A 27,602-nucleotide genomic window follows, 5' to 3' on the forward strand; every position below is an offset into this window, starting at 1 on the left:
TTCATGTTCAAAAATCAGCTGTTCCACAAGTTAAGAAAACACTCTGTTAACATTTTCTAACTATCCCCGGGATTCATGAAGCTCGGCGCAAGGCCAGCATTAGGCTTGCTCCAACCGTGCGGCATGAAGATAGCGCAGTAGCGCCAAATGCATAGTAATGAAGGTGCGCTGCTGACACAGCCACGTGCACAGGAAAGGATCACGGGTGCATAGGGCGTGTCGAAGTGCCGCACGGAGGCGTGGAAATGGCAGCTGTCGACGTGCAACCTAAAATGCTTACATATAACAAGTTGCAAGATAGTAACCATGTCAGTGTCCCTGGATACTGAAACGTATGCAAAGCATGCAAGAAAGTACCTGCGAACACAGTGATGAAGCAAACACAAATGCACGGTAGGGAATAACGGGTCCATATCCCGCGAACATATGACATGGAAGACCGTGTGGCCGTAGTCCACCGCAGTGTAGATAGCCATACCAAGTGGAAGTGAAATGCATTATATGTTAGTGATTCACCAGTAGGTATGTCCAGCCCAATGGTGAGGGTCACCAGCTGACCCATAATGTGAGGGAGGCTACACAGCTGGGCAGATGTGTCCATAACAAAATACATGAGAACTGTAGATATCTAGCGACAGTATGTCCGAATTATATCCCACAAGGCATGTAATAGTCACATACAAAAGGTATGTCCGTATTTCACATACCAAATGTGATAGGAAATAGAATAAGCATGTAAACAAAACAGAAGGAGCATACAAACAGCCACAACAATAAGGACACATGTAGGCTGAAAGGAACAGTATTATCCGTACCATCGACTAGGATTACCACCTGTCCCACTTTGCAAGTGACAGTCCCTCTTTGGGCAGTTGTGTCCTGACAAAAACCTGTAACAATGGCAAATGTCTTGAGATTATAGGACAAAATTATTCCCTATACGTTATGTAATAGTTGCATTAAACAGGTTTTCTGTATCTAAATTACATAAATGTTATAAGAAACAGAATAAGCAACTGAACTGCTACAAGAATAAGCTTTTATATTGGCAAGAAGTCTAAGTTCTATCCTGTGTACTGACCATGGGTATGTGTCGGCCTGTAAAATGTGATGTGTGTACCAAAAATGTCCCACTTTGGCCAACTGAAAAGGTGGCAACCCTACCATCGACTGTGGGGAGGCATTGTCCACTACAGTCGGATATGTGTACGGAATATATCCCATCCTGGACATAGGAAAAGGTGGCATCCTACCAATAAGTACAACAGGCTGCCAAAATCCGGAAGTCACTGGTACAAGCCGAACTTGTCAGGATGTGTCACAGTCAAACGGGTAGTACCAGGTTATACCAAACATGTAATGAAAGTGAAGTATGGGCATGTACCTATGTGAGTGAGATATAGCATGTGGAAAGCAAACATGGCAGGGTAGTAAACACAACCATACAGTACCAGACACATGTAGGGTATTCAATGTGTTACTCTGGCCATGTCATGGGCCAACAACAAAAGCAGTGATGTATGTGGTGTGAGGAATCTGTGTGTGTGGGGTGGATGGGTAATGGTACAATCCTCCAAGGCGATACTGTGTCGTATGCAGAATAGGTGAACTGGAGGTGTATGAGGGAGCAGCGGGTGAAGCTGAAAGAAACACAAACACATGTATAAACAGCTGAAATACAAGCAGACAGGCCATACTGTAGAACACAATCCCACAAACAGATGAATATTGAAATGTGCAATACAAATGTATAGATATGTCACCAGCACATACCAACATATTGGTCCTGATGGAACTGGCCATAACAAATGCAACACACCTGGATGGAACTGGCCATAACAAATGCAACACACCCGGATGCATAATGGACTACCCAGCATAACTTCCACATCACACAACCTGCTCCCGAACCTGAACGTCCACCAAATCCAGCCGTACGTGGCCTATTGGTTTGGTGCAGCCACAGCTACACATAGTGACCACTACACATATGTAGTAGGTAGTATCACCCTAGGCGGTTGCAGGATTGCACACGACCTCAGCACATTTTTGTAATTCCAAAACGATGTTCGGTATTTCTCTTGTTGTGGATCGGTACAAGTTTTGGATATCCCTCATGGGATACGTAACCTGTGTAAACATTAGAACAGAAGACACGAAGTCCAGTCCTGTAGATATCTGGACAGAAGTTGGAATGTGCATTAGAGGTGCACGACACAGTCCAGCCCTAAGTGGTCATGCATAACCTACTACCCAGGATCAAACACTTGCCCGTGACGCACGTGTCCCGACACGAATAAGTGGAAATATATTGCACACATTCGCATAGTGGCAAATGGTATAAGGGTGATGAAGGCACTGATGTAAACAGGATAACCCTGATCTATTGTGTGAGGGATACTTAATGTGTGTGTAGGTGTGACCGACCATACCTGTCAACCTCTGAGCGCAAGATATCTTGACAAAGTCATGAATAAAAGTATACCTGTCAACCTCTGAGAGCAAGATATCTGGACAAAGCCATGAATAAAAGTGGGACAAAGGCCCAAAAGTATGGACAATTTGTAAAGATTGCTCTTAGAAAGTTGATAGAATAACAGTTTGTAAATTGGCATTAATTTCCTGAAGAGTATGAAGTCTGAAACTCAACAGTCTGTCATTACGTTCTGACTTCAGTCTTTAATGACTAGCTACTGATTTGCCAGAAAACAACAGTGTATTACAGAGGTAAGTACATATTTACAGTAACAAACCTTCACATTTGTTTACTGTACTACTGCATACCTGTAGTTAATTCATGTTCAAAATAATAATCCTCGTATGAATGCATACAGGAAACAGTCAAATGTGAATGGGAACACCCCTCACTGTGGATTATGTATTGTAACCACCCCCACCCATATTATGTATTGCCAACATAAAAAGCTGCTGACAGGTGCCGAAAGGCCTGTGTCTGTAAACACAGGTAAATCTCTATAAAATGGACAAATTCTGTCCATGTGCTTCGTCTGATATTTCAACTCTGTCAGGACAGTTCCGTTCACCAGTCGGACAAGCCTAAACCCAGATCACCACATGAGCACCCTCACAATCAAAAACTTGTATGTGCCAGGACTATAAGCCTTGGAGTTCTGCATATCCTTGGAGTGATTGAATATGCAGCTTGGGTCCAGAGCAGTAGGGAATAGGGGATGTGTAACATGTAGTACCGCGTTTTTCTCAGAAGGAGAATGGATGCCTGTGTTGTAAGTGAAGCGGTGAGGCGTATGTTAATGTAGCTATGTACTATGGGTATGCATATAAATGATTCAGAACTCCAATAGTGTAGTAGTTACAGCATCCGGCCAACATGAATGCAGTCCCGGGTCAACTACGACTACAGCACATATGAGTTAATGAATGCGTGTGTGCTGTAAAGACATTTAAATATGTAAAGGTGAATGTGCGTTTTGCATATATCCGTTAACCGGATTACAGATATTGTACTGGTACCGTCACACTTAAGAAAGCCCACGTAAGCACAAAGACTTAGCAAACATATGTAACCCACAATAAGGATATGCAAGTGCACCTGCGTGTGTGTAATCCGCTCACAGCATAGCAAATGAATGCTGTTTTCTACACTTTTTTTTATATATCTATATATGGATATATATATATTTGTGTATAGATATATTTCCACAGACTTACGCTAAATAAATATATGAAATAAAGAATGTACAGACATGTATGTATATATATATATATATATATATATATATATATATATATATACATACATACACAATTACATTAATCGATATATACATAACAAACATATAAACATTTGTCCTTGTAGATATAACACATGTACATAAATAGGTTACATCATAGCTATTATGGATAGACATACAGACATGCAAGAAATGTAAATACACTGCTGCTTTCAAACCATTGCCCGGAAAGTACCAGTGTGCCAAATCTGCAAGTTCTACTCTTTAAACATGGATATAGGTGTCCTTTGCAGGACACCAAAAATTGGCCCACTACAGGCACCGTCCTATAATGATTGAAGCAAAGGAAATCACATCCGCAGCTACAATATAGCTGTACATGCAACAGTAGCTTGTGCAAGGGTAATAATACATGGGTTGACAGAATGTATGACATATGTCCCGATACGCAGAGAGTGGATAGTGCTTAGAAGTGTCTTCATACTTTATTATCGCTCACATTAAATATGTCTTATGACTACTGTTGAGGGGTGTCAGGTATGGGAATCATGGGTATGCAATAATGGGTCTAGGTTCACAGGTGTTGGTTGGCACAGATTTATTAGGTCCGCCCCATGGGAGTGATTAATATTCCTATGTGGGTATAGCACATGCCTATACCTTCCAAAAACGAAGAACCCATCTACTGGATATTGTGTAAACCATTGGGGGAGACGTAGGGACTTATATCAGTGTCATGTAAGTGATTATCATGGACATACATGCGTATGAATAAGATGGTAACCATACCTCTCAACCTTTCAGAATAAGACATCTGGACAAAGGCATATTTAAATAAGTACAAATAGGGACTATTTTAAATATTCCTCTGACAAAGTTAGAACGTTGATAAAATAATGGCTAATTCATTAGTATGAATGTTTTGAGGGTTATTAGTTATAAACTACTAATGTCTGTCATTATTATCTAACCTCACAGTCCTTAATGACCTTCCACTAATTTACCAGAAAGGCACAATATTATAAAAAAAAGGAACAACATTATAAGTCTAAGTTCAGGACATTTACCCAAAATGTGTACAGTTGAGAGGTATGAAGGTAACCCTGTCCTAAATAAATGTACAGAGCTAGTGATATCAGGTGGACAGGTGTGAAGAAAGATGTGATGACAAATGACAAAACATGTACAAGTCAAAAGCATGTACCTCGATAAATGTAAATGAATACTTATGCCCTGTGATAGTCAATGTGGAAGGTTAATAGAAACAAAATAAATGTGTCCCTCAGGGTGTTATGCAGTGTCCCTGATACAGTGTTCAGTCTCCCACACTCGCATGTGAGTTCTGCCACTGACGGAAAGTGCAAATACTGGCGAACACATAAGGTAGATGATAGCATAATATGTTTTGATTAGCACCTGTTGGCTTTTGTGAGGAACACAACACTCTTGGCGGGTGTGTACTGCAAATGTAATGGCATCTGGCGTGTGATTTCTTCTTGTGTGTAGTGGTGTAATAAAATGATATATCTTGTATCAGAAACAGATACATGTTATAGGAAACAGTATTATCGACTATACTACTATAAGAAAAATCTAAAGGTATGAAAAGTGCTGAAGTAGTCAGTTTAGTATTGACCGCAGGTATGTGTTTACATGTCAAATGTCACAGCTGTATATATAGTACCTATAAGGCGGTCACCGTTACAAATGATGAAAGTGGGAGCTGCTTTGTAGAAATGTCAGACGTAGCAGGTCAAAACATAATTACAGCCATGCATACTCCACAAATAGACATATTAGCACACAGCAAAGCTTAGGCCAGGAGTCATGGAGCCTTGGCCGGCGTGTACGAGTAGAGGAAAAGTAGAGCAAGGCAATATGACTGCCGAGCTATTCAGCAATATCCTGTAGGGGCGTGTAAGACAGCCCTTAAAACGAACGTTGCACAGACAATGTTAGGATATGTAAATTACCCCATTTGTAGGTGAAAGCTATGCAAATGATGTAAATCTGCGATATATGAAACAGTAAGCTGTCCGTGCAAGAGTAGAGTTATGTGCAGAAATGTACTCGGATGTTAACCGAGTTACGTTCTGCAAGTAGCTAAATGGAGCAATGTCAGCTGCAAATGAAGGATGAATTCAGTTGAAGAAGCATACCAATGGCCAAATATAAGGCCAGTGGCATATTTTCCATTGGAAATGAATAAAACTCTATTTGTCCTCCCCCAATCTCTGGTGTGTAAGCGTAGTGCAGCAGCAGGAAAACGCGCTGTGCTTTTAAAACAAGAAAAATATTTAAAATACACATAGAAATTGTAATTTTAGTTAACAGTTAGTTCGCCATGCAGGTGAATGGCAAGCTGAAGACAAGATGGCTACTGAGTACTGGTTGCTATGTGTGGAAGTGCTCTGTCAGAGATGTAACCAAGCATTAGAAGGCAATCCGATGCAATTGAGGCTGAGGATAATGAATCACAATTTATCATGCCATATGGGCCAAGCCACTAGAGTGGAAGAGTAGGTTAAGGGGACTATCAGAGCTGAAGATAAGTGACACCATGAGTGTGTATGTATAAAACACTGTAATCCTATCGGAGCAATGTGTCACATGTTTGCTGTCAGTTACTCATCAGTGGAAGAGGCATGTTATGATTTATCCTAGGTACAGTCAGGAAACTGATGGTGTACGCCATGGATATCACTGAAGTTTCTTGCAAACCTGCTGACAGTGTGTGTTCATGCCTGTGCGTGCCTGTAAGCCCGAGTAAGCATGTGTGCATGCGTGTCAGCCCGTGTGCACTCGTTGAAGAACGAGTAAGCTAGTGTAAGAATGTTGAAGCCCGTGTAATGTCATGCAATCCAGTGTACGCATTTGTAAGCATGTATAAATCTGTACTACACACATCACACACGTACTGCACACTCTGAAACACATGCTGCCAATACTACGTACGTCAGTCAAATGGCACATGGATGGATAATAAATCTTCAGAATCAACAGTGCTGTAAACTATACTACATTGATGGTCATAGCTGCAATGCATCATGCCTGCTTACATACATCTAGGAGGATATCACACTTTGTGTTAACAACATTTTAACATTAATACAGTGCTATAAAGCACCCTGTGCATCAGCACCATGTTAGTCTGTTCCTGCATCAATGTTACACATTACAGCTGGTGGCACACGTGTCATCATATGCACAGGGTATGGTGTTTCTTTTCCAGAGGCTGTCATTGAGCCATCCAATCAACATGTAAGTATGTTTATGTGTGTATGAGAGACAACAGCGTTTGCATGGCCCAATGTTGATGCAATGTGTGTGTGTATGTGTTAGCCCTAGCTGTTTGTTTCATGTGTGTGTGTCTGCATGTACTCAGTTTCAGCATGTGTCAGCCATATACAGGAGATTGTGGGACAGTCACAGACCGTACCTGCCAGGCTGTACAGATCGCCATTACTGGCCATGGACACCCCTCCTTGCATTCAAAAATATTCCAGTCCCGCACCTGTCAATGTATACACATACATTCTTGGGATCTGTATCACAACCTGTGGATAAACGAGAGTCAGTAATGTTAACCTGATTGGCATAGTATTGTCAGTTAATACATAGTTATATGAGCCATACTCATCCTCCAAAGTAATAACCACTGCTGACTGTTGCTGAGATGTGCACACGACTGTTTAAAGGTGCTGTACTATCATTGTTGTCAATGTCCCTTGTAATACCCAGCAACAAAATAACTGGTCACTACACAACTATAACCCAGGATCACTACAGCACACAGTATGTGCACTATCACAGAGCCATAGCAGATTTACATACATCAAAGGTGTTCACGTACAGATAATGCAGCACATTCAATAGTGCTAATTTCCACATACATATCAATATCTATCTACATTACATATATATAAATAGATACACACACACACACACACACACACACACACACACACACACACACACACACACACTTGGCAGGGTTGGGATCAGAACACAGACCTAACTACCTTATCACACTACAGCATTACGCATGTACAGAACATGCTACCGTGATTACTATATCACAGCATTCACACAGGCATATGTCTAGCTTGCTGGCATCAGCATCAACGGCAAAGACACCGTATGGATGCTATGGAGAGTGAATAGTGTAAAATCAATGTACTGTTGTCATGCAGCAGGAAACTCTCACACACACACGGCAGGATTGGGATGAGAACACAGACCTAACTACCTTATCACACTACAGCATTACGCATTTACAGAATGCACTACTGAGATTAATGAACATAGTGCTCCCAGAGGCATACTTCTAGGTGGGTGACATCATCCGCAAAGGCAAACACACTGATAGGGAATGTATGTGATGTGAGGCGTCTAAAAGCATTACCGTGTCCCCAGGCAGCTGGAAACACACACACACACACACACTCGGCAGGGCTGGGAGTCAAACATACACCTAACTACCTTATCACACTACAGCAATACGCATTTACAGAATGCTCTACTGAGAGTACTGAACACAGCACTCCCAGAGGCATACTTCTAGGTGGGTGACATCATCTGCAAACGAAAAGATGCCGATAGGGGAATGTATGTGGTGTGAGGCATCTAAAAGCATTACTGTGTCCCCAGGCAGCTGGAAACGGACACACACAGAGGCACACACTTGGCAGGGCTGGGAGTTGAACATACACCTAACTACCTTATCACACTACAGCATTATGTATTTACAGAACGTGCTACCGAGATTACCAAAAAACACTGCACTCCCAGAGACATACTTCTAGGTGGGTGACATCATCCACAAAGGCAAAGACGCCAATAGGGAATGTATGTGGTGTGAGGCGTCTAAAAGCATTACTGTGTCCCCAGGCAGCTGGAAACACGCACACACACAGGCACACACTCGGCAGGGCTGGGAGTCGAACATACACCTAACTACCTTATCACACTACAGCAATACGCATTTACAGAACACGTTACTGAGATTACTGAACACAGCATTCCCAGAGGCATACTTCTAGGTGGGTGACATAATCCACAAAGGCAAAGACACCAATAGGGAATGTATGTGGTGTGAGGCATCTAAAAGCATTACTGTGTCCCCAGGCAGCTGGAAACACACACATTTGGCAGGGCTGGGAGTCAAACATACACCTAACTACCTTATCACACTACAGCATTACGCATTTACAGAACATGCTACCGAGATAACTGAACACAGCACTCCCAGAGGCATACTTCTAGATGGGTGACATCATCCACAAAGGCAAAGATGCCGATAGGGAATGTATGTGGTGTGAGGTGTCTAAAAGCATTACTGTGTCCCCAAGCAGCTGGAAACACACACACACACACACACACACACACACACACACACACACACACACACACACCGAGGCACACACTTGGCAGGGCTGGGAGTCGAACATACACCTAACTACTTTATCACACTACAGCATTACGCATATACAGAATGTGCTACCGAGATTACTGAACACAACACTCCCAGAGGCATACTTCTAGGTGGGTGACATCTTCTGCAAAGGCAAGGATGCCGATAGGGAATGTATAGAGAGTGAGCAGTCTGAAAGCATATTACTGTCCCATGGTAGACACAGACAAACACACGGCAGTGGTGTGATCGGGGTAACTAAATATCTACGGAGCACTACAACAACACTACATAGATACGGGACGCGCCACAGACAGTACACCATGCAAGACAGTCAGCCAGTGTGTTCAATGTAGGCATCCATCGTGACGTTGAAAATGGACATCTGTTGCCTGGATGTCCACCATCACTATACAGGATGTCAATGGCCATGCCCATACACAGAGGCACATCACCGACACAAGGTGTCACTGGCCATGCCCACACGCTTAGTATCACATGTCCGTTTGGAATGTACTGTGTGTCCAACAACACAACGGCGTACTGGGCATGCTCACACACTTAGCAGTTGCAAAGGGCCGTCTTGCATGCACATGGATACTAAACACGGAAGGGCACAGTATGGTATTACTGCCCCACGTACATGAAGGCCACTCACATGTATTGACCAGTACACACTCAGGAGCCATCACAGATGTCTCAGGTGCAGATCACAGAGGTACACACTGCAGTCTACAATGTAGCCCTCAGACATCACCATGTCATTGGACCAGCAATACATCAACACAGCACTGTGTGACTCATGACCAGTGGACTGTACATAGGTGTACAGCAACTGTGCAGACTACATATGTGCCGACAGGTTTCCGTCATGTGTTATGCATTGCAATGATACCACTGTACATAACCAGGTTGGCTTTACACATACCAGGGGCCCTGGGTCTTACACAGCTGTGACAGATGACTGTCGCTGTACACCAACGAACCCCATCACTGACACCTGTATATGGTGATATACTGACAGTATGGTATGATGTACATCAGGTATGCATGGATGTGTGTATGTAAAGTGGTGATCCACCTGTGTAGATGGATGTTCGCCGGGTACGGCTCACAGGTGTGTCACATGCCATCATATCATTACATGTGCAAACAGTATGCTATGTTACTGTTACCTGACGGTGAAGACATAAAGCCTACACAGCGGTCAAGTGTTACCGACTGTACATCACTCGACACCTGTAACACTTACATCCTCCCGTGTGCATATAGCAGCACAATTGCCGGACATAGGATTGTTACACATAATGCGGCCAATACTGCTGCATGTCTGTCAGACGTATCATCATATAGCAGGTGTATCATTCACGGTACTGCCATGTGTGTTTGCATGTGTGACCATATATGCCACATATGTTGGGGAATACGTCCCAATTGTCACACACCCCTGTACACTGTTGTAAACATCTGTACATACTACAGTGCGGAAAGCATGGCGTAGGCAGGTGTGGTGTGTGTATCACACACATCAGCTATCCGTATATGTATGACAGTTGTGGTCTCCACAGTGTGTGTGTGTGTGTGTGTGTGTGTGTGTGTGTGTGTGTGTGTGTGTGTGTGTGTGTGTAAATGTATGTATGGCTGTCCGGTGCATGGAGTGAGAGTGTATGCTACCATACAGAACACACAGGATCCCAACCCCTCATGGTGATACAGTCTACTACCCTGTTGATGCCATCAGTCTCAGCCGTACTGGCTACCTGTACATGTCCCTTCTCTGTGTCGCGTCGTGTGGGTGCACAGTACTGTGAGGGTGATGACCACATAGGCAAGTGTCCTCACCTCAACACTATGGGGTGTGCGTTATAGTGTTGTCGACCCCGTGAGTGTGGGCATGTCCCTGTACTGTGATAGGGTATTTCTGCTACACAGTGAGGCCTCATGCTATCAAGTGGCCTCTGACGTTATCATTGTTCAGACCGCTGTGTACAACCCCTGCACCATGTCAACATACCTGTGATGTGACCTGGTATGGATGTCACATCTCTAACCACTGTAGCCTATTAAACTGCACACCAGCTGCTGGATCAGTATATGTGTAGACATCTGTGGTATGTTAGACTTTCCAGCTGTCCGGTTGAGGCTACGTATAGCATGCTGAGATTGCCATATGTGCCTGTGAGTACTCCACAGTTACACATGGGAGACTGCAAACACTGCTACCTGTAGGCACATGCAAGTAGACCATAAGGAGGGAACCAGGGCATCAGTACCAATATGCTGTTACTGTTGTTACCAAGACACATACTGTGAACATATAACAATGCATGCTCCACCTGTACTACATGGTTGTGCACATATAATAATGCATGCTTCACCTGTACTACATGGTATGTCTGGTGCATGTCAACAGTACACAACTAATGTAATATATATGTCTCTCACCATTCCTACACAACTAATGTAATATACACTTCCCTCACTAGTCGTACACACCTAATGTAATATACACATCTCACTATTCTGTTCACCCTGTGCATCAGACCATTTGAGCATGTCCCTGCACCGATGGTGTGGATGACAGGGATGCAGCACAGGCTTCATCATATGCACAGGGTGATAATGTGTGCCAATGGCATAGGCTGCACCAATGGGTGACATCATGTGTGTGGGTAAGGGCAGGCGATATGATTGGACATGTCTATTCAGTATGCATGTGGGTGTTGTGGTGCCCTACAGATGTGTTTGCTGTGTGTGTGTATGTGTGCACACAGTTCTGCCTTTTGTGAGGCCTACACAGGGGTATTATTGACAGCTCCAGATTGTACAAACTAGGTTGTGCAGCTCACTGTGTCCGGCCACAGCCACGTGAGCTGTGCCTGCCAGGGGTTGCACGGGCACTACCAGGTGGAGGTACAGATTGGTTAATGTCCAATGACACATGTCCACTGGAACCGTGTCCCCACTGGGAACATCCAGGGCCACGTCCATGTGGCCTGCTGTGTCTTGGTGTGGACAACGCAGGACCAGCTGCACTGCTACTGCTACCAGCACTATGCGAGTGGGCATGTGAAGTGGCACGCTCACGTTGACCTGCACTAGGTGGTGTAGCTGGCCTACGTCCACGTGGCCTACGCCTCACTCCTACCAGATGTTCCAGCACAGACAGCTCACACTCGCGGATTGCCATGCCACAGTCAAGGATTTGACCATGTCAACCAATCACCTGTCCAGAACATCAGCAATCTGCTGTTGAGCATTTGCCAATGCCTGGATGTTGTCAATTAGGGTACGGATAGCAGCCATCTGCCGCCTCTGCACTTCTCTGTTCTGCCGTTCAGCACCTGCCTGTGCTGCCATTACAGTCTGGAACATGAGTCTGGTGACACCAGCTGCTGCAGTCTGTCCTGCAGGTGCATGTCTGCCAGAGGTCCTCCTATGAGCAGCACCGGCCACATGCCTGTGTGGCACATCTGCAGACATTACACTGACACCATAGTGTGGAGACACACCTTCTGTAGCCACCACACATTCCTGTTCCACACTAACAGACACTGACTGTCCTTCCTCTATGGCCACTGGTGATGCGGTATGTGTTGGCAGCAGAACTGTGTGCGGGGAAGAGGGGGACATAGCTGGGATGGCAACCATTGGCACAGATTCAGCCCCTAAACTAGGAAAAAGCTTAACAGCAAAACCAACGAAAATCCAAATAAAGCTCCAGGCAACGAAAAACTCCACTCAGCAGTTTTTATTAAGCACTTTTCGTCATTCAAAGTAGAATGACTTCTTCAGATAAAGCATACATCACAAAGGTTTGCATTTTATACACATTCAACCCCTTCCAATCAATTAATTCACCTGCTTAATTAATCAAGTAATTACTACTTTAAAGGGGTATTTAAATACTTACTAAAGCCCTAACTCACAGCTTCATTTTAAAATAGTTTAAAAATATGTATACAATTCTATTGTCACTAATATATAGCTACAATCTATAAGACTATTTGTCTCTAATTTATTAAAAACCAAAAATTGGAATCTAAAATGAGTCACCATAGGTATGCAATCGTAAATGTTTCCTTAAAGATTGTTTCAAAGAGACACAAAAAACCACTTTCATCTATTTAAGCTTCTCAGCTTCAGGAGACATGAAATATTGCATTGTTCATTTAATCCTGGTTCTATAAAAGCATTGGTTCTGAATTGCCAGGATAATTCACGCTCTTCTAGTATTAGGTTAAAGGGCCCTCTTCTGTTATCAGGTTGTACTTGATCTAACCCCACAAATTTGAAGGTGTGGTTTGGGAAGGATAAAATATGTTTAACTAAGGCGTTTTCAGATTTCATTCTAGAGATAGCATTAATGTGTTCGTAAATTCTATCTCAAAATCTCCTTTCTGTCTTCCCTATGTAGAAACTTGTGCAATTAGAGCACAATGCTCCATACACCACTAGTTTGGAATTACAATTTAGTTTGTGGTTAAGTACATATGTCCTGTTGTTTATTATATGTTGTTACCTGTCTTGATATATTTACAATAATTGCAACTTCCGCAGCCAAAAGACCCCTTTTTCCTTTCCTTTATCTGTAATCGGTTTACTTTCTAATAGGGACTTAAGGTTTTTGCCTCTCCTAAAAGTCACTTCCGGAACTGTACCAAAACTTATGGAACATTTTCTATCGTATAAAAGTGTAATCCAATTTTTATACAGAATGTTTCTTATAATATTGCTTTCTAAACTAAAGGTCATGATATATCTAGTAGCTGCGTTTTTTATACTGTTAGGTGTGTCCTCTTTGTTAGAGTTACTCTCATTGTTCTCCACCAAACTGGAACCTATACTAGTAGTGGTCCCTCCACATATTTGTATAGTTGTAGTATCTTCTATATTACTACTTGGACTCTTTACACTCAAGAGGGGTGAGATGACACCTTTCTCCCTCTTTATGCTCACTTCTTCTAAAATATTTATGAGGAGTGTCTTAGGGTATCCTCTATGAGTGAACATTTCTTCAAGTAATTTACATTCGTGAATAGAATCATCTCGTGTGACCATACGAGCCGCTCTAATTGCCTGACCCTTTACAATCGCTTTTTCTGTGTATAGGGATGTAAGCTCATGTAATGCAAGAAAGAGTTACAGTATGTCTCTTTCCTGTGTATCTTAGCATAAAATTGTCTATTTTCTTTGTCTTTAAACAGGGTAATGTCTAAGTACTTAATATTATTCTCCTGGAATTCAAACGTAAATTTAAGAAAGCTAGTGGTGCTATTCAAGTACATTACTAAGTCAGTACCCTTGTCCCTGTTTCCATGGAGACATTTGTCGAACTATTATCTAAAGGTTATAATTTTATACCTGACCAACATATGGACTTAGTAGAGAGCATTAAAGACTTGAAATTATTTGTCAGGAAACTTAACTTAAAATTATTGTTAGGTAATTCAGAACATACTAGTTCTGCTTTTTATATCCCTAGTGAATACAATCCCCCGTTGCATCCAGCCCTCCAATTATTTGAAGCCATTATGGAGTTAGATCTTAGAAACTTGGCAAATAAGGATAACAACTTATTTTTGAATAAAAACAGCAGACCATCTAATACTACTCCAGACGAAAAAGCTTTTCTTAAATTGTTTAAGACACTAAATGTGAGGGTGATTAAACCAGATAAGGGAGGGGGGCTCACTTTATTTGATTATTGTGATTATACTAACAGGGTCTCCACTATGTTAGACAAAGAAGCCTACCAAAAAGTAAGCATCAACAAAGTCAATACAGCGTACAAACAAATTAAAGGATACTTTAGTGACCTTTTTATTGAAGGCTACATTGACATAGATATGTACAACTACATAAAAACTGAATGGACAAAAATACCTGCCTTCTTTGCTACACCTAAAATTCACAAAAACTTATCAAACCCCCCTTTTAGGCCACTTATTGATGGAAGAAATTCCATCACATATGCAAGTGCAAAACTAGTTGACAATATTTTAAAAAAATACTTGGTGAAAGAAACACAAATATGTAAGGACTCGTGGGCCTTCTTAAGCAAAGTGAATGGGTTAGAATATAATGAAGAATATAATCTTCTTACGATAGATGTGGTAGACCTATACACTTCAATCCCACATGACGTAGGACTAAAATGGGTAAACATTTACTTGGTTAAGAATGGAGCCCCTAGTAATTAGGTTTACCTAGTAACATCTTTACTAGATATAATTTTAACCAACAACTATTTTTTGTTCAACAATGAGCTATACTTGCAGAAATGTGGAGTGGCTATGGGGTCCCTAGTAGGTGCTAGCTTTGCAAACACAGTTATGGCATATTGGGAGGGCACTTTTCTCTTGAATTTGGAACAATTTACATCGAACATAGTATACTACACACATTTCCTGGATGACATTTTTATTTGTCTCCATGGAAACAGGGACAAGGGGACTGACTTAGTAACGTACTTGAATAGCACCACTAGCTTTCTTAAATTTACGTTTGAATTCCAGGAGAATAATATTAAGTACTTAGACATTACCCTGTTTAAAGACAAAGAAAATAGACAATTTTATGCTAAGATACACAGGAAAGAGACATACTGTAACTCTTTCTTGCATTACATGAGCTTACATCCCTATACACAGAAAAAAGCGATTGTAAAGGGTCAGGCAATTAGAGCGGCTCGTATGGTCACACGAGACGATGATTTTATTCACGAATGTAAATTACTTGAAGAAATGTTCACTCATAGAGGATACCCTAAGACACTCCTCATAAATATTTTAGAAGAAGTGAGCATAAAGAGGGAGAAAGGTGTCATCTCACCCCTCTTGAGTGTAAAGAGTCCAAGTAGTAATATAGAAGATACTACAACTATACAAATATGTGGAGGGACCACTACTAGTATAGGTTCCAGTTTGGTGGAGAACAATGAGAGTAACTCTAACAAAGAGGACACACCTAACAGTATAAAAAATGCAGCTACTAGATATATCATGACCTTTAGTTTAGAAAGCAATATTATAAGAAACATTCCGTATAAAAATTGGATTACACTTTTATACGATAGAAAATGTTCCATAAGTTTTGGTACAGTTCCGGAAGTGACTTTTAGGAGAGGCAAAAACCTTAAGTCCCTATTAGAAAGTAAACCGATTACAGATAAAGGAAAGGAAAAGGGGTCTTTTGGCTGCGAAAGTTGCAATTATTGTAAATATATCAAGACAGGTAACAAGCATATAATAAACAACAGGACATATGTACTTAACCACAAACTAAATTGCAATTCCAAACTAGTGGTGTATGGAGCATTGTGCTCTAATTGCACAAGTTTCTACATAGGGAAGACAGAAAGGAGATTTCGAGATAGAATTTACGAACACATTAATGCTATCTCTAGAATGAAATCTGAAAACACCTTAGTTAAACATATTTTATCCTTCCCAACCACACCTTCAAATTTGTGGGGTTAGATCAAGTACAACCTGATAACAGAAGAGGGTCCTTTAACCTAATACTAGAAGAGCGTGAATTATCCTGGCAATTCAGAACCAATGCTTTTATAGAACCAGTATTAAATGAACAATGCAATATTTCATGTCTCCTGAAGCTGAGAAGCTTAAATAGATTAAAGTGTATTTTTTGTATCTCTTTGAAACAATCTTTAAGGAAACATTTACGACTGCATACATATGGTGACTCATTTTAGATTCCAATTTTTGGTTTTTAATAAATTAGAGACATATAGTCTTATAGATTGTAGCTATATATTAGTGACAATAGAATTGTATACATATTTTTAAACTATTTTAAAATGAAGCTGTGAGTTAGGGCTTTAGTAAGTATTTAAATACCCCTTTAAAGTAGTAATTACTTGATTAATTAAGCAGGTGAATTAATTGATTGGAAGGGGTTGAATGTGTATAAAATGCAAACCTTTGTGATGTATGCTTTATCTGAAGAAGTCATTCTACTTTGAATGACGAAAAGCGCTTAATAAAAACTGCTGAGTGGAGTTTTTCATTGCCTGGAGCTTTATTTGTATTTTCACAGATTCAGCCCCTGACAACCCTGCCTGTACCTCATGCATATGTTCATCACTGCTAGTATCTGTGGGGACACTAACATCGGATGGACCGCAGGAGGGTAACGCACCCACATCACCTGTGAATGCAAAGAAAGACTCTAACTTACAATAGATACACACACACACACACACACACACACACACACACACACACACACACACACACACACACACACACAGACACACACACAGGCACACACACACACACACACACACACACACACACACACACACACACACACACCATGCATGTGATTTGACAGATGGCATGCAGCATGCCTGTGATACAGCAGACGGCATGCAGCTCAGGCATTAATAGTGTTAGTAAGCATACCCCCTGGGGTGCACAATACAGCAAGCTGGTGTCATATCAGTAGCCATGCAGTTCACACAATCATGGTAGTATGCATGCATCCCCGTGATACACCATGTGGACCAGAACAGGATAACAGTACACATGGCTGACATGACCTTGACATGTAATCTGCTGACCTGTGCATTAACATGCATACATGTCTGACACAATGGTGTCCTGACATGTACAGAGCCATAATGGCCATCACATTGCGGTGTTGTCTGTATGCCCTACAGATAGAATGCATGTTTAGCAAATGTGCATGTGCATGGAAGGGTAGTGTGAGCCACCTACATTGCTCTACAGTGTGAAGTACAGACACTGTGCCATTGCATGGCATCATGATGCATCTATATTGCTATACAGTGCATAATATGTACACAATGCATAGCCATAACTGCATGCATACCCATGACATAACTGTGGATTGTGACCCACCATGCTGAGGTGTATACACACCAAACCATGCTGTGTCATGTGACAGGTCACTGGAGGACCTACAGATGACACCCCTGCACAACAACTACTGAGTCTTAGCTGCCTGGCAACCATGTCCACACATAGTGGACTTGACAATTCACCATGTCCAACATGACATTGCTGTACCACACACACGAGGTGCACAGCTAATGGTGATGTCCTATAGCAGCAAGAGAAATGTACAGTATATGTGGCCTAATGTGGTGTCAATGTCTGTGGAAGCTGTAGAGGTGACTACTGTCATGCTATGACACAGGCGTGATGTTCAACACATCTTATATGGTAAACGTCAGTGACACCTCCACTAGCTTTGCACAGGCTTTTATGATGTCCAGTGTACCACATCAACTGTATAATCAGTCAACTAAGGCTATAATTGGACCATGTGTGGACAATGTGAAACAAGGTGTATACACATCACATCTACTGTGTGGCTGCGTATCTCTAGCCATCCCCCATGGCTATGTGTGCACATGTGTTGGACAAATGTGTGTGATGGCCGACTATCACACATGTCTGTGTTGTCCCATATGACATACACCCATAGATGTCAGATATGTCACCATCCACAGGGCTATGCAGACAACAGGTTGTATGTGAGGTATGGGTTATGGGATAGTGTGACATTATTGCAGCCAATACACTATGTGTCTGGGACATGTCAGATGGCACATCACAATGTGTGCACCCATTGCAGGGGCATATAACACAATGGTGACTCCTGTGGGCTGCCCATATCACAGCTCACTGTGTGGTACTGTTTGCGTACCACACGTGTTGTTCCAATGTATAGTACATATGCCTCCATTGTAGAACACCTCCACCATTGTATGCACAGCTGACCACACATGTAGCAATGACAAATACTCTGGTTTCATGTCAGTGTATCATTTTGTTTGTATATATTGCACATGGGTGGCCTGTGTGAATGATGGGTGTATATCGTGAATGGAATGAACATCAAGTGTACAAGTGTTAACTGGCCACATGGCAAATAGATCTATGCTTTTACATGCCTGATACTGATGACAGTCTCACCTGCAATGGACTCATGTCTGTGCGGCACACCAGAGGTACCTGTATAGGGGTGACACAGCAGTATGAACATTATCCATGACTGTATGACAGCCACAGGGTGTACTGTGCATGTTAACACATTTGCCTGTACAATAGCATATAGTATGCACATGTGTGCATACACAGGGTAGCATACTGTAGTATGCTGCATGTGTTTCCACATACCATGCATATGTTGTTACATTACATAATGTACAGTGACACATGCACGTAAATGGGATATGGTAGCCATATGTGCAGTACTGACTTACCAGGAAACTCCAGGCTCATTGGTTGGAAGACACCCATCTCCACGATGGTAGCTAGTGTTTGTGGATGCTGTTCTGAGGGTGTCCCCAGACTGGCCAGTAACTCCTCAGTGTGTGTGAGTGGGGGCTGGGTTGATGGCTCACCACCTGTTCCACCTTGTTCCCTGGCGATTGCGATGGCACGCTGTTTTGCATGTCGTATCAGATCCGTACAGTGTCTGCGCATCTGCTGTTAGGTGCGGTTATGGCCACCCACATTGTTCACCCTCCTGCGAAGATCCTGCCACAGGTCGTCCCACTGCTGGGCATGCTGTTGCACATGGCTGAACAACACTTCATAGTTCTCATGGATGTACAGGATGAGGACATCATCCTCCTGGCGGCTGTATGCTGGAAGGCGTGTACAAGGCATTATCTGTAAGACATAATGATGGTGACAGGTCACAGTTTCAGAGATGTACATAGATACTGCTGCACATACATTTCTATGACATCTAGTACATCTGCACAGTTATCTTTGCAAATCATCATGACACTGACGCGACTGACATGTTTGTGTCACACACATGTAACACTCATTATGCATTGGATATCATCACCATATATGTGTGTCACCTCATTACAGTACTCATACTCCATGAGAATGCTGTCTTGATGTGGGCATGTCTGTTTGCCTGCACTGGTGTTCTTACCTATCTGCACATGCCTGGATGTGTCCACAGTAATGCTGTTGACCTTGATGCTGTGTATATGTCACATATCAATACAGACACAGCCTTAATGGACTTGAGCTGTGACAATGCACACATACACATGGAAACCTGTACATGCATGTGTTTTGCCATATACATCTACACAGCACTGTACAGCTGTTCAACATCCTGCCACAGATCGCATGTGTTGCACATGTGATAGACATGGGACAATGGCTAGTCGGACATCATTCGCAGGGATGGTTATCAACCATAGCATGTACGGACAAGGTTTCCTAGCTGTTTCCTAGCCATTATGCCACAGTGAGGTGCATCAGTGCCACATTACTGATCCAGACAGCTGATACTACATCTACCATGTGGCCATCACACCATGTGTGATTGGGATGACATGTGCAGCTTTGATGGACAGGGTTGCATGGTATGGCAGGAGTATGTCACATGTATGGCACAGGGATCTGTCCAGCATGTGGCCATTCTAGTATTAGGACAGTGGCTGTCCATGACGTATGTCTTTCAGATCAGGATATGGACATGTAGCATGTTCATCATCATGGTGTAGCAAATGTCTTTATGCAAGGTAGTCAGCATGCTGCATAGTGGAGGTGAGGATTGTGAAGGCTGGTATTGCCCATCCACGCATGGCCATTACCCCTTAAAGGTGATATGTGATCCAATATTGGTCACCCCAGTGCTGTGTATGCCTGTCCAATGATCTCCGTGCTCATGGATGCCACCCTGTCATGACATGGGTACCTCGTATGACTACCTAAGGGGCCTGGAGATGTCACCAAGTCAGGGAGGTGTACTGCACAGCACCATCCCTTACACAGTGTCCATAATGTTGACCACAGCCTAGGTGGTAGTTAATGGGTACAGGGATGTTCACCTAGCGGTGACAATGCTGATATCATCCGTCAGAATGTGCACATATGTCACACACCTCACCCACACAGACCATCCTGTATGTTGTTCACAACACTGACACAGCTATTGCTCATAGGTCATGGCCATTCACATCCTTACTTACACAGATGCCTGACATTTGTCTGTGTGGTATGGGCTACAATGATGGTGGAGTACAACACATTAACCCTGTTTTACTGCAGCTGGCACTGGTGTGATATGCAAATGTCACTCTGGCACCTTTTGTAGTTGTGAGTCTGTCAACAGGCCACTGGTAGAACACTCCTGTGACATACAAAGGTATTTGTAATCAAACATCCGTACTGTTTTGTACATCTGTACTGCTAACATCTACATTGATAATGGTTCATGGACATGCAGACCATACTCTGTAGGCGGTCACACTGCAGTTCCACACAGCAGGATACACAAGGCGATAGTCACTTACATCTTGCTGTCGGGTAACTGCTTCTGCAATATAACCTAGGCACCCATGCCACACCTTACCAGGTACGATGTGACTGTCATTCTCCATGTTAGTGTGACTGCCCTGAGATGCCACTTCACAGACTACATGTGCACGGACATGCAATAGCTCACTAGTCTTGTATCCCTGAAGGTGTGGGCCAAGCCCTGGGGAGCATTATGCATTCATCCAGACCCAATAGCACTGTACAATGACTGACTGTGTCACTTCAACAGTTGCCTATGCTTCTGCATCATTCCACAGGCATAGGCATCTGGTATCTGTCCGCTTTGACTGACCTGGTCAAACACAATGCTTTGGCACAGATGACCTGCACCTGTCAGCCCTGGGAGTACAGATCACATGTAAGGCTCTTGCTGCTTCTATACTGCCTGTCTTGCACAGTTTCCAATAACAGTCACCTGCAGAACAGGAACTGGCAAGCAAGACATGGGGTCATGTGACACAATGCTTGCATCTTCCTCTGTGACACACGCAGGCAAGGCACACCTTATAATGCACCACTTCAATATCTCTGCAGTGACTGAGACCTGCCTCTAGGCTCTGCAGAGCACACCTGCAATGTTAGGTTATAGACAGACCATACCTTTCAGGCACATACCTGGACTGGCACACCCACTGCTGAGGTGTTCCCATATCCCACTATGTTGTACACATATCCTGGCTAGTTACTTAGCACAATGCATCAGAGGTGCTCCACGTGCAACTAACTGTGTCCAGAACCACTATACACATTGTAACAAGATACAGATTCAACAACATACCCCATGGTTACCGGGCCTCTTTTTTTGGTGTACAGGACAGTAGGGCTCAGACAGCTACTACTGATGTGTGACTGACACTACCCCACACTTAACTGGGATAGACACTCATGTACCAACACATCTGTGAGTCATAACCTCCACTCAGCTGGATCAACCCATACACACCACCTCCAAGACCAATATCATTGACATGAGCACTACCACCACATGACTGGTATTCCACACCTGGGGTTATCCCCTCATTGGTGGATTCTGAACATATGCTAATCACCCTTGTTAGCCACATCCCGGCACCGCACCCTTTACGGCATACACAGTACATGAGTACTACAACACCTACTACAGACGTCTTATGACAGTGATAGTTAAGGTCATGACACCCGTGCAGATGGACAATGCACATACAAACTCTGAAACATACCCCAGTGCACTTCATTAGCACGTACACGACTGCATGGATCATGCTATTCCACACAGAGCCATGATGGTACACACCGGATAACAGATGCCACTCTGGTGGTCAAGTTCCATGGACATACTTTACAACAACAGGTGGAGGCTGTTGCACAGTGGTGTACAATCCCATGGGTGGGGTAGCTCACTGGTCAGCCTCGGTAGGGCCACGGGATCCCTCATCACATACTCCAAGACTAGCTACGTAAATATTACTGTGACACATTCCGGGGTGTACCACAAGGCATTATGGTGGTATGTCAGTAGTCAATGGCAATACCCACATCTGCTCTCACATACAACAGTCACTCAGGAATATTACAGAACCAGGTGATGTTGGCAACATGTTGGTGGATGGATTCAATGCTAACATTACACCCTCTCACTCAATACAGGGTCACAATCAATGCAGAAACATTGCGGTGTCCCTGCTTTCATACCTACACAGTACTAACCGGCACTCTATATGTCCTGGGACACTGGCCCCATGTCACCTTCCAAAGTCCCAGGCTGTGATGTCCACAAACCTCTGAATGACATGTCTCTCCACTAGGACACCATATTAAGTAATAGCCTTGTATCAGACATTGTAGCCCCTGAATGGCACACAGCAACAGTTATCACACTCCACACAGGTGGCGCCACAATGCACGAGTGGGACTATAGTCCTACACACTTGACTGGACTGTTTTGCATGGCTATGGGGCACATCATCATGGACGTCATTCACAGAGACATTGTTGGGCTCCGGTCCTTTGATGCCACCCGGGTTGGACTTGTTAGGGCCAGAGCATGGCCCCTACACCTGGTGGACTCCTTTCATACAGTTACCAGGGTAGTTGATGATGGTACGGGGGTCCACACATCCTACATTGTCCTCTCATTGCCTTTCAGCACCGTTCTCCATTCTGGTATTGACAACATACACATCCACCTGCACATCGTACCCTATGTCTCAGGATGTTATACAATGTGGCTCATGGACAGAACACACACAATAAGGGCAGCATACCATAGTACCTACTGTATTTCAGTTACACTTGGCATACCACAGTCCTCAGTCATAGGGCCCCTCATGTTCAGTATATGCTACCCTGAGGTACAGGCTAGCACAGAGGGACTTACCCTGCCTAGCTTTACAAACCCCTGCCTACAAAGTGCCATGATTAATCCACCAGCTGATACTGACTCCATCCATACGGGTGTCACTGTGACAGATACCTGATATGAATATCATGGCCTCAAGCTGTATGACACAAGGTGCATGAACATCACCTTAGCATTACACCATTCACCCACTGACTATCACATAGGTGGTAGTCCCCTACATACAAGTCACATTGTACGTGTTCATAGTACACACGTATGTTGCACCCACTTCTGTGGTTACCATATTGTCACTGTGGCATGGATATCCTTCTACGTGGCCACACTTATCTGTACTGGGTGTGTAGCTGGTACATAGGCACCCATTGTACCTCTTAACTCCAGACTTCTACACACATTCAAGGGTACACTACCCCATTTAGGGTGTACCTTACACAGCAGCTACAGCTTTACATACCGCAACATTAACACGCCATGACGTTTATTGAGCTCTGACAGTTAAAGTATGTGGCTGAACTACGGACACCATGTCTGTACACATTTGCATACTACATACTCAGGGGTGACCTCTGCTGAACAGACAGGGCCCATGTCCACAACAATATTAATGGATATACTCCACATCCGCAACATAAGCAAAAGCCACTGTGAGCAACATGCTCATGGATATGTGCACACACGCAATCATGAGTGGGATGTGCTTGAGGGTTACATTCCCAAACTGGACACTCACCATGCTTTGGAACATGAGTCCTATGTACATCACGCAGAGACACTCAGTAGCACTGTTCATGTGATACCTCACTTGGTGGTTGGGAGACACATGTACGCCAGGGATCACTGCAGTGGCTGTACTGTGCAGAGGTGCAGGTAACACATGGCTCTGCTGTTCACAGGACACTACCCTAGAGAGGTGCCACTGGTGTGAACACTGTAGTTGTGCTTACACATAGACTTGCCAGACTGCATAGTACCCCACTATGCACTTGTGAAGCTATTACATGTCCTTTGTGCATGGTTACTTGGTAGCCCTTCCACTTAGATTAGCTATCATGCTATTACAATGTCCCATGCCTACAAGCCATATGTATCCTGTTATTGTACATGCCAATAGACGATACCCTTGGTATGCATGATATGCCTGTTATGCTTTGTAGAATATCTGACATATCTACGTACAATACTATACATTACACATATTTTACATAGTATCCCATAATGCAAAGCATACTTGCACAGCAGGACCACCTTAGACATGTCATTGTCGTTGTATGCCCATACACATGCCTACTGTGACAGTACATCAACATATACTATCCCCTGCTATGGCACTTACTTGTTGGACATATCCTACCACTGATGGCGGGTTATATGGAATTGTTCTGTTTAAAGCCCTCATGTAGCATCCCTTGTGGTGTCTGTGATGTGTACCTTGTGGCCCACTGCTGGACGCACAGTTTCTACAAGCGTTAGTATGCTCAGCAAGACATCACTACATAAATACCTTTTCCCACTTTATGCATTACGGACACTTTTAATTAATGCAAACCAGGCTATACATACACTTAATAATTAATACAAAACATGCTATACACAAACTTACATACCGAGTGTTCTACATAACTTGTTATCATTCCAGACTTTCATCTCTATCTCTTTTACACTGTTTTAACAGGTATATGGTATGAGCATACTGTTTGAATGTCTGGCAAGTCGTCCTTATATACGTCGATACCTGTAACATGTGGTCTCCTGCCGCCAATTTGTGTTCCTGAGTGACTAATTACTTGCACATCAGTTGAGCAGCTACTCCATTCGCCAATTATGTGGCAACAGTGGGGTATAAATGAATTCTCCACTTGGGCATTGCCCATTTGCCCTACCTTTGGGGAGACGGCCTGTATTGTGTTTTGTTGTGTGTAATTGCAACTGCTATGTGTAGAGACAAGTATACTTTGGATTCATGTCCCCCGTGGATTGTGTGTGACAGCTAGAGTATGTGGTTCAACATGTGGGTGTACCTGTCATCCCATCTGTCTGATAATGGACTATTGCAAACAAAACCTGTAACATCGCCATTTGTTTCATTATACAACAGCTACAATTTTGCATGGCGCCTTTAATTGTGTCTCTCACAAGGTATGTTGATGGTTCTGCAGATGTAATTGACTGACTGGATGTCTGTGCTGTAATTACAGTCTGTATTGCTATAGTTTCTAGTGTGGGGGATGTCGGTGGGTGTACGTAGCATATACAGGTTTGTGGGGCTTGCATTTCTACATATTCCATGTATATGTGTGTGGGCTCCATCCCTAATTAAAGAGCTATCAGTTAGTAGACTTATGTGATGGAATTTTACATTGAGCCGTTGTTAATTGGTTTCTATGTAGTATGCAGGTGAAGTTGATACTTCCATACCTCCAAAATTGTAGCAATATGTAAAGGGATATGTCTAAATGACAGCTATCCTGTGTATTTCTGTCCCAGATATTTGCAGTCATTGCAGTTGTGTTGGTAACAGAACCTCTTTGCCATGGGTTGCCACCTTTTCATACGGCCATTGGACACTTGTGGGACACACAACGGTGTTTACAGGCCGACACATAGCCGTGGTCAGTACACAGGATAGCACATACATTTATCCTCAATACATACCTATTGTTGTGGGACTTTGGCTACTTATCATATTGCGTGTAACATTTACGTTTCTTACATACAGGCATAACTATTTAATGCAACTATTACATAATATATGGGACATAATAATGTCCTACAATCTCAGACATTTGCCCTTTGTAATGTTTTATGTCAGGACACACCTGCCCAGGGAGGGGATGTCCCTCCTAATGTGGGACAGGTGGTAACCATATGCCTACGGCTAGCTATAGCCACACCTACCGTAATGATCTACCTCTGAGTTGGCACTAACTGACACACGATGCGGACACACACACACACACACACATTACAGTCACATGGAGACGCACACGACACCCTCAACACACACATACACAGGCTACGGCACTCACAAACACAGTTGAACACAGTACCTACGTGGAATGCAACACCGGCAGCAGTAACTAAATGTCCCTTCATATCGTCATACTATTACTCGCAGTTGTACTCTCCGGTACTGTGTTCTTTTGGTCTTTCAGCCTCGTGGTTACGTGTGTCGGTATGTTACACATTCCATAGTTGGCGGTACCCTATTTATTTGTACCTCCAAGGTGTTATGAATGTTGTTGACCTATCTATATATATTTGCAGATATCGTTGAATCTGTATATATCAACATATATCACTTCTATCCCCCTTTCTATCTGTATTATATGTATATATATATATATATATATATATATATATATATATATATATATATATATATATATATATATATATATATATATATCTATATATATATATATATTTATATATACATATCTGACAGGGAAAGTGACAGGCAAGCTACACCTTTCATTGTGTACTTGTCGGTGTATACTGTTTCCTGATCTCCGCACGTTTGTGTCTGTACCTGTCACATTACACATCTGCCGTAGGTTAGGGTTACCAGCTGTCCCACTTTGCAAGGGACAGTCCCTCTTTGTGCAGTTGTGTCCTGCAAAATATTTGTAAACATGGCAAATGTCCTGGGATTTTAGGACATACTTATTTCCTATAGTGTATGAAATAGTTGCATAAAACAGTTATTCTGTATCTGAACCACCTATATGTTATAGAAACAGAATAAGTAAGTAAACATTACAAGAATAAGCTTTTATCTAGGCAAAACA

Source organism: Protopterus annectens, chromosome 1.part0 (assembly GCF_019279795.1).
Source record: "Protopterus annectens isolate FY-2018-M chromosome 1.part0, PAN1.0, whole genome shotgun sequence".
Taxonomy (NCBI): Eukaryota; Metazoa; Chordata; order Ceratodontiformes; family Protopteridae; genus Protopterus; species Protopterus annectens.